Below are 9,999 nucleotides of genomic sequence, written 5' to 3'. Positions count from 1 at the left end.
CCCTCCTCCAGGGGATCTTCCCCATCCAGGAATTGAACCCTTGTCTCTTATGTCTCCTGCATTAGCAGGAGTGTTCTTTACCACCAGCACCACTTGGGAAGCCCATAATTAAGGTTAAATGAGGTCATAATGGTGGATCCTAACCCAGTCTCATTACTGTCCTTTTAAGAATAGATCAGGGCACAGAGAGCTACAAAGGGAAGACCATGTGAGAACACAGCAATAAAGAGCTGAAAGCTTAGAAGAGGGGTCTCAGAAAATAACAACCCTGCGGCACCTAGATATTGGTCTTCTAATCTCCAGTATTTTGAGAAAACAAATTTATGTTGTTTAATCCATTCAGTCTATAGTATTTTGTTATAGCAACTCTAGCAAATTAATGCACTGTAAAAAATAGATTAAAAGCAATAATATAAGACCCAATCCCAGAAGGATTCCCACAGAACCAAGTACTATATAATATTCCACACAATAAGGCAATCATTTATTTACTCATCTGCATTACTAGGTTCACAAGCTTCCTAACTGGGTCCAGAGCTTTCCTGGTGGCTCAGATGGTTAAGAATCCACCCGCAGTGCAGGAGACCTGAATTTGATCCTTGGGTTGGGAAGATCCCCTGGAGAAGAGAAGGGCTACCAACTCCAATATTCTGGCCTGGAGAATTCCATGGACTGTATAGTCCATGGGGTTGCAAAGAGTCAGACACAATTGAGCAACTTTCACTTCAGGCTTCCTAACAGTAGAGTGCAGATATGGTTGCTGTTGTGTCCTCAACATTTAACACTATTTCTGGGTCACAATAGATATTCATTAAATGAGTAAAACCAGAGGAAATGTTTTATCCTTCCTTTCCTGTGGTCTTGGATAACCAAATAGTTGATGTCAGAAAGTTCTTCTTTATAGTAATATTGTAGCCAATAAGTACCAAAGGAATGATAAAATTATGCAATTGCCAGCTTGTTACTCAATGTAAAAATGGGGCTATGCTGATTGCTTTTACAATTAATGCTAAAATGACTAAAAATGGATGTTAAAATTATTAGTGAATGACTGATGGGGAATTTACAATGATAGGATCATGTTAACACCATCTGTGTTCATTGATCAATCTTAAAATATCTAAAAAGGGGGTGACTAGTATGCCTCATGATATGATATAACAAGGACATAGCACCATCTTTGAAGTACCTTCCCTAAAAAATTGTGTCAATGTCTAATGGAACCTCTAGATCTCACCAGCTGTTCCTAAAAATATAGAGGTTGAGAGAACAAGTTAAAAGGTATATCAATGAAGCAATCACTGAAATCCAGGATGTGGGACATTTTACAAGTATATGACCTATTTTCTCTAATAAAGCAATGGCGTGGGCTGGAGGGAAGAGGAAAGAGAGGGTGTCACAAAATTAAAGAGAACATAAAAGAAATAACAGCATATTCAGAGTGTACAATTTGTTTGAATCTTGATTCAATCCTATTAAACATAAAATGACTTTTTTTAAGACAAGTTGAGAAAAAGAAATGGGAACTAATATTTCACTGTTGTTGATGAATTATTGTTAATTTTGTTATGTATGATCATAGTATGGGCTTCCCTGGTGGCTCAGCAGTAAAGAATCTGTCTGCAATGCAGGAGATGTGGGTTTGATCCCTTTGGGAAGATCCCCTGGAGGAGGAAATAGCAACCCATTCCAGTATTGTTGCTGGGAGAACTCCATGGATAGAAGAATCTGGTGGGCTATAGTTCATGCGGTTGCAAAGAGTTTGACTCTACTTAGCTAGCGACTAAATAACAACACCACGAATCATAGTATGGTCTGATGTATAAATGTAGAGAGATATAATTTAGGTATAGATATGGACATCCTTAACAATGAATGATGCACGCTGAAGAATCTATGGATACAATAGCATGATGTTTGAGAATTTCCATAACAGTTTTAAAATTAACTTGATTCTCAAGTGCTCTACAGAAGAGGGAAGATGTTATTGTTGTTGAAGCTGAAGACATTGGGAACACAATTTTCTTGGTTAAGAGGTTGGCCAAGATTATTCAGTCAGGTTACCTGCTTCTTCTAAGTTCTACTCCAGTGCACATGGGTGTTTCACAATAAACCTCTAACTACAAAGACACAGGATCAGTTCAGTTCAGTCACTCAGTCATGTCTGACTCTTTGTGACCCCATGAATCTCAGCATGCCAGGCCTCTCTGTCCATCACCAACTCCCGGAGTTCACTCAGACTCACGTCCATCGAGTCTGTGATGCCATCCAGTCATCTCATCCTCTGTTGTCCCCTTCTCCTCCTGCCCCCAATCCCTCCCAGCATCAAAATCTTTTCCAATGAGTCAACTCTTCACATGAGGTGGCCAAAGTATTGGAGTTTCAGCTTTAGCATCATTCCTTCCAAAGAAATCCCAGGGCTGATATCCTTCAGAATGGACTGGTTAGATCTCCTTGCAGTCCAAGGGACTCTCAAGAGTCTTCTCCAACACCACAGTTCAAAAGCATCAATTCTTCGGTGCTCAGCCTTCTTCACAGTCCAACTCTCACGTCCATACATGACTACTGGAAAAACCATTGCCTTGACTAGAAGGACCTTAGTCAGCAAAGTAATGTCTCTGCTTTTCAATATGCTATCTAGGTAGTCATAACTTTCCTTCCGAGGAGTAAGCATCTTTTAATTTCATGGCTGCAATCACCATCTGCAGTGATTTTGGAGCCCCCCAAAATAAAGTCTGACACTGTTTCCACTGTTTCCCCATCTATTTCCCATGAAGTGATGGGACCAAATGCCATGATCTTCATTTTCTGAATGTTAATCTTTAAGCCAACTTTTTCACTCTCCTCTTTCACTTTCATCAAGAGGCTTTTTACTTCCTCTTCACTTTCTGCCATAAGGGTGGTGTCATCTGCATATCTGAGGTTATTGATATTTCTCACAGCAATCTTGATTCCAGCTTGTGTTTCTTCCAGTCCAGGGTTTCTCATGATGTCCTCTGCATATAAGTTAAATAAGCACAGTGACAATATACAGCCTTGACATACTCCTTTTCCTATTTGGAACCAGTCTGTTGTTCCATGTCCAGTTCTCACTGTTGCTTCCTGACCTGCATAAATGTTTCTCAAGAGGCAGGTCAGGTGCTCTGGTATTCCCATCTCTTTTAGAATTTCCCACAGTTTATTGTGATCCACACAGTCAAAGGCTTTGGCATAGTCAATAAAGCAGAAATAGATGTTTTTCTGGAACTCTCTTGCTTTTTCCATGATCCAGCAGATGTTGGCAATTTGATCTCTGGTTCCTCTGCCTTTTCTAAAACCAGCTTGAACATCTGGAAGTTCACGGTTCACGTATTGCTGAAGTCTGGCTTGGAGAATTTTTGAGCATTACTTTACGAGCATGTGAGATGAGTACAATTGTGCGGTAGTTTGAGCATTCTTTGGCATTGCCTTTCTTTGGGATTGGAATGAAAACTGACATTTTCCAGTCCTGTGGCCACTGCTGAGTTTTCCAAATTTGCTGGCATATTGAGTGCAGCACTTTGACAGCATCATCTTTCAGGATTTGAAATAGCTCAACTGGAATGCCATCACCTCCACTAGCTTTGTTCGTAAAGGTATAAATTTTAAATTACCATTTAGTCTCAATGCAATACTCTTGCTGGATGTTCTATGTGTATTATCTCATTGATATTCACCACAAAACCATTTAATAGGTGCTGTCAGACATATTTTGCAGATGAACCAGAACTCAAAGAGGTCATGTGAGTTGCCCAGGGTAGCAAAGTATTCCAAGTCAGATTTGTCTGCCTCCAAATCAAATGAAGACTGCAGGTCATTGGTCAGGGAGCCAAATCAGTGTGGCAGCTTCCTTCTTGGTGAGTTGCAATGTACATTGGCTTAGCCAGTGTTGGATTAAACAACAGAAATTTGTTTTCTCAAAGTTCTGAAGGTTAGAAGTCCAAAATCAAGGTGCAGCAGGGTTGTTATTTTCTGAGACCCCTCTTCTTAGATTTCAGCTCCTTGTTGCTCTGTCCTCACATGCTCTTCCCTCTGTACTTCCCTGTGTTCCACTCTATTCTTTTTTTAATATAAATTTATTTATTTTAATTGGAGGTTAATTACTTTACAATATTGTATTGGTTTTCCATACATCAACATGAATAAGGGACAGCAATGAGATTGTATTAGGATCCACCATTATGACCTCATTTAACCTTAGCCAAACTTTGAACATAGCCCTTTTTTACATTGAATATCTATTAACCTCATGTATGCCCACAAAATACACTTTGAGAAATGCTACATTGATCCATGTTATCAGTGGGTGAAATGTTACTATATTGCTATAATTTTTTAAATTTGAGAATATGAATGCATACCATTAAATGGAAAAGGAATAAATCCATTTCATTAGCAAGAAAACAGTAGATTATATGTGACCAGTATCATTTTTTGTTGGTAAGCAACTATCTTTACTCTATCAAAAACAGTATTATTTCCTTCCAAGTATTTAGTCTCCAAAGAGCGCGTGATGTCTAGGATCTCTTCCCCAACCCAAGCTTATTGGAAAATTTTCTTCCTTGAATGGTAAATAGAAAAGGGAGAAGAAATTTCCATTTTTCAAAGATGTCTACACATCTTGATGTCAGTTACTACTAATACAAATTGAAAGATTTTGGCTTACAGAAATGAGCTAATTTTTTTTCTTCAGATGTGAAATCTTTGAACTAAAACTTGATCATGAAAAGGAAAAAGGAAATTGGGGCAACAATTTCAAAGTGAACTGTTTTAAGAAATGCTTTCTACACATAACCAAAAACTTATCACCTCTTCCTGTCCCCTATATGTCCCTGTGTATGAGTGTGTGTGTGAGTGTGTGTGTGTGTGCACTCAGTAATGTCTGACTCTTTGTGATCCCATGGACTGTAGCCCACCAGGCTCCTCTATCCATGCAATTTTCCAGGCAGGAATATTGGAGTGGGTTGCCATTTCCTCCTCCAGGGAATCTTCCCAACCCAGGGATCGAACCTGGGTCTCTGGGGTCTTCTGCATTGGTAGGGTGATTCTATACCACTCTGCCACCTGGGAAGCCCCCCTAGATGTCCCAAGTTTTCATAATCTCAGATTCAGACATCTTTGTGAACCTGCCACCCAGGAGCAACAGTTTCTGAGACTGTGAGAAGCCCCTGATAAAGCTTCAGTCAGGAATGAATGATTAAACTCATCACAGAAGAGTCCTCAGAAGCAATAGCAGTGGGCTGAGGGCCAAGTGCTATGTCAAGAAACCCCATTTTCAGGACGTACATGGCAGCATCCTTCATCTTTCAGGTCTGGTACAATTTTTAGATGGGCCTCTGTGACACCAGGAAATGTCTTCTCTAAAGAAAACCAGAACCTTCTGTTGAGAAAGAGAGAAATGTCATTCCACTTTAAAGGAAACCCAATCATTATAGACAAATTCTTCCCTCTTAAAAATCAAGAATCTGTATGGTAACCTTTAAAACTTCCACTCATATTTTCACAGCTCCTCTTCCCTCACTTTGAAAACTCTCCTCTAACCTCTATTCCATACTATAAAATCTGGCGTACATATTTTCCGCTAGATTTTTACAAGAAGGTAATGCCAGCCACTATCCATAACAAATGTGCATCCATACTGCCATTTCTCTGCAAAAGCAAGGAGAGAACTGACTGATGACCTCATACCTACTTTTCAGGTCTCACAGTCACACCGGGATGACAACTCTGTGAGCTGCCACACTGGCCCGCACTGGACAGCACAGACGGGCAAGTTAACAGATTGCTGGTTGAGGCACCCAAGAACTTCAGCAGACAGAGGAAGAGGAGGTTCTCTCAGGAAAACCCTGTTGCTGACATTCCAGTCTGGCAAACAGAGCCCTAGACTGCTCCATTCTGGCTTCTTCCTGCCGAACTCTATCAGCCCTCCATCCTGTAACTATATTTTTAGGTGCACATTTTTTATTTCCATCTTGGTATACATTGAATTTTCATTTTTTAAACAAATCATTCGAATCACAGCACTTTGTGATTAGAACACTGTAGATCAATTTCTTGAATAAACAAATAAACATCTTCTATGTGTCAGACACTGTCCTATATGCTTTCCTATATGCTTTTCTTTTAAAAAGAAAAATAAAAAAGAAATGAATTCAGGCATCATGAATACATTAAAGAATAAAAAACAATTTTTCATATAATTCAAAATGGAAATTGCCCTTCTAGTTATATGTGCACTACTTCTCTCCCAGATATATATTTTATGTTTCTATAATTATGTTTAATTATATACTTAAATTCTCTATAACATAAATATATGATAGATTGACTATATTTGATATTTGATTTTATGTAACTTTATATTTAATTTTATATAATTACCAATAATATTTAATGATATATTATAATTATATGTGCATAATTATCTGTCTCTCTATATATAATTATCTTTCATATAATCATTCATTCAGCAAATATGTACTTAATTCCTATTAGCGCATATGTTGCCCTAAGTGTTAAGAACAAGAGTAAACAGGGCAGGTGTTAAATCTGACTAAAAAGAGTTCACAGTCCATGGAGAGGGGTGCCAAGTGAAGACAAGGAGCCTGTAAAAAGAAACTGAAGTTTTGAGTTTGTTTACAGGCTGTCGAGAAGGTGCTAGCTAGCACTTCTGTACTTTAGAGTGAACTGACATCAAACATCAAAGCAGAGAATGTTGGTTATTACTGAACATGTTGTCAAGATAACTGTATTGCTCACCTTGTTTCTATGACCGAGTAACAGGTGTCTATTTTATATAATAGAAAAAAAGAACAGAAGGTAAAAGGAGGAAACTGATATTTTACTGGACCCTCCAATTCTGCTGGGTGTTTCCACATTCATTCTTAGTCGATATCCACTAACCTTAGCAATCATTTTATAAACACAACATTCTCTCCACTCTACAAAAAAAAAAAAAAAAACAGAAAACCTACCAGCTCTGGAGTTTAAGTAATTTTCCCAAAACAACCCTGCTGGTGGAACAGAGTTAGGATTAAAACAAGAACTGCAGCAAATGGAAGAGCATGGACCCCATCTAATCCTCAGCTACGCCAGAAATATGGATTTCTAAGTGAAATCCCTTGAATTATTTTTAAAACTGGCAATAATTCAAAAACTTTTAAAACACTATGTGGGTAAAACTAAATACATCTGTATCAAATCCTGACATCCATTTGAAACCTCTGTTCTGCAACATTTTGCACATCTGAAATTACCCAACTGGGTAACTAGAGAGACGGGTATCCTAAAGACTACTAAGGCAGCATAAGAAGTCATGTTGACTCCTAGAGGAAAACGTAGGCAGAACACTCCTTGACATAAATTAAAGCAATGTTTTTTTGGATCCGTCTCATAAAGCAAAGGAAATAAAAGCAAAATTAAACAAATGGAACTTAATTAAACTTGAAAGTTTTTGCACAGCAAAGGAAACTATTGACAAAATAAAAAGATGACATACTGAATGGGAGAAAATATTTGCAAATTATATAAGCAATAAGATCCAATATCCAAAATACATAAACAGCTTATACAACTCAACATCAAAAAATAACCGATTAAAAACTGGGCAGACCTGAATAAACATTTTTCCAAAAAGGATATGCTGCTGGCCAACAGGCACATAAAAAGATGCTTACCATGGTTAATCACCAGAGAAATGCAAATCAAAACCAAAATGAGATACCACCTCACACCTGCTATAGTGACTGTAATCAAAGAGAACACAAATAACAAATGTAGTTGAGGATGCAGAGAAAAGGGAACCCTCATACACTGATGGTGGGAACTGATGCGGCTACCATGGAGAACAAAAAAGCTAAAAAGAGAACTTCCATATGATCCAGCGATCCCACTCCTGGGCATATATCTAGAAAATATCTTTGACTGGGTTGTTTGGTTTCTTCCTTTATAATGGGCATATATCTGAAGAAAACTGTAATTCAAAAAGATACATGCACCTGAATATTCATAGCAGCGCTATTTACAATAGCCAACACATGGAAGCAGCCTAAATGTCTGTTGACATGTGAATGGATAAAGGAGATGTGGTCACACACATGCGTAACACACACACACACACACACACACACACACACACGGAATATTACTCAGCCATTAAAAAGAATGAAATAATGGCATTTGCAGCAACATGGGTGGATTTAAGATTATCATACTAAGTGAAGTAAGTCAGACAGAGGAAGGCAAATATCATATGGTATCACTTATATGTGGAATCTAAAAAGAAAAGATTCAAATGAATTCATTTACAAAACAGAAATAAACTCACAGACATATAAAGCAAACATATGGTTACCAAAGGGGAAATGGGGCAGGGGGATGGGAGTGCTGGAGAGGATAAATTAGTAGTTTGGGATTAACATATACACACGACTATATGTAAAACAGGTAACCAACAAGGACATACTATATAGCACTCAATATTTTGTAATGACATATATGAGGAAAGAATCTGAAAAAGAATACATATAAACGTGAAATAAAGTGAAAGTCACTAACTGTGTCTGACTCTGACTCCATGGACTGTAGCCCACCAGGCTCCTCTGTCCATAGAATTCTCCAGGCAAGAATACTGGAGTGGGTAGCCATTCCCTTCTCCAGGGGATCTTGCCAACTGTGTATTATATATGTATACGTATGTATGTATATGTATAACTGAATCACTGTGCTATACACATGAAACAAAAAAATTAAGACCTACCTTTGCTGCTCTCCTAGAAGTCTTTGAAGGAGTCTTTTCCTTCAAATAAACTCTCTTCAGCACCTTTCCTCTGTTGCCTTTCCTCTGGTCCTCGCAACACTGAGAAGTCAAATCTCTCTCCCACTTGTCCCCTCTTAAGCTATGAGAGTCCTCTTCTACTTTTACTGATTTTCCTCTTAAAAATAAACTTTTCTGTCCTTTTCTCTCCTTAGAGAGGAGATCCTGTCAAACTCTGAATAAATAGGAGTTAAACTGGAGACATTTCAAGCATCTACTTGTACAATATTCCTTTTAACTTTCCAATACTAATAACTTCACTTACTAAGAATCCAAGATCTACAGATTCTTCTTTGTCTACTTGATGTTGGTATCAGTGATGTTTCTAGAACAGGCCTCCTTTGAGTATGAAGGCTTTTGGCATTTGTAAGACATTTACTGGAAACAAACAGGGTTTTTCAAGTCAGTCAAAGACTTTTCAGCCCTGCCTTAGTTCACTAATGTTTGGACTCAAATCTCCAGTTTTAAAACTGCTGTGTTCTCTGGACCAGGAAAAAGTAGACTTTCAACTCAATATCCACCATTCTTGTTACGCAAATAACAGAAACACAGCACATGAGAAAAAAACAAGACCAATACATAAAATAAGCATTTGGAAATTGAACACTGAATATTTCCTCTGATATCTCCTTGGGTACACAGTACTACATGCATTCCCATAAAAAATAAATTCTTGCTTAAAGGTGGAGGTTTGTCAGTAGATTCGGTTGCAACTTCCCTCTTCAATCTGAACCCATCGGCGTTCCTTCATTTAGAAATTCCTCGCAGATTCAAGGCAGTTTCTAATGTATCTCTTTATCGAATAAATTGGGGCTTCCCTGGTGGCTCCATGGTAAAGAATCTGCCTGCCAGTTCAGGAGCTGCAGGAGATTCAGGTTCAATCCCTGGGTCAGAAAGACCTCTGGAGGAGGGCATAGCAACCCATTCCAGCATTCTTGCCTGGAGAATCCCATGAAGAGAGGAGCCTGGTGGGCTTCAGTCCACAGGCTTCCAAAAAGTCAGACTCTATTGAGCATTCATGCATACACATCGAATAAATTAATAATCTAGGAAAATCCTTTATCCATTCAGGTTATTTACGTATTCTTTGATTTCTAAAGTAATATAATCTTCTTTGAAAAGTTCATCAGGATGATGAAAAGATTTCTCAAAGAAAGAGATTGTCT

The sequence above is a fragment of the Oryx dammah genome, unplaced genomic scaffold (genome assembly GCF_014754425.2).
Source record: "Oryx dammah isolate SB20612 unplaced genomic scaffold, SCBI_Odam_1.1 HiC_scaffold_29, whole genome shotgun sequence".
NCBI classification, from domain to species: Eukaryota; Metazoa; Chordata; class Mammalia; order Artiodactyla; family Bovidae; genus Oryx; species Oryx dammah.
Note: the sequence above shows the minus strand (reverse complement) of the source record.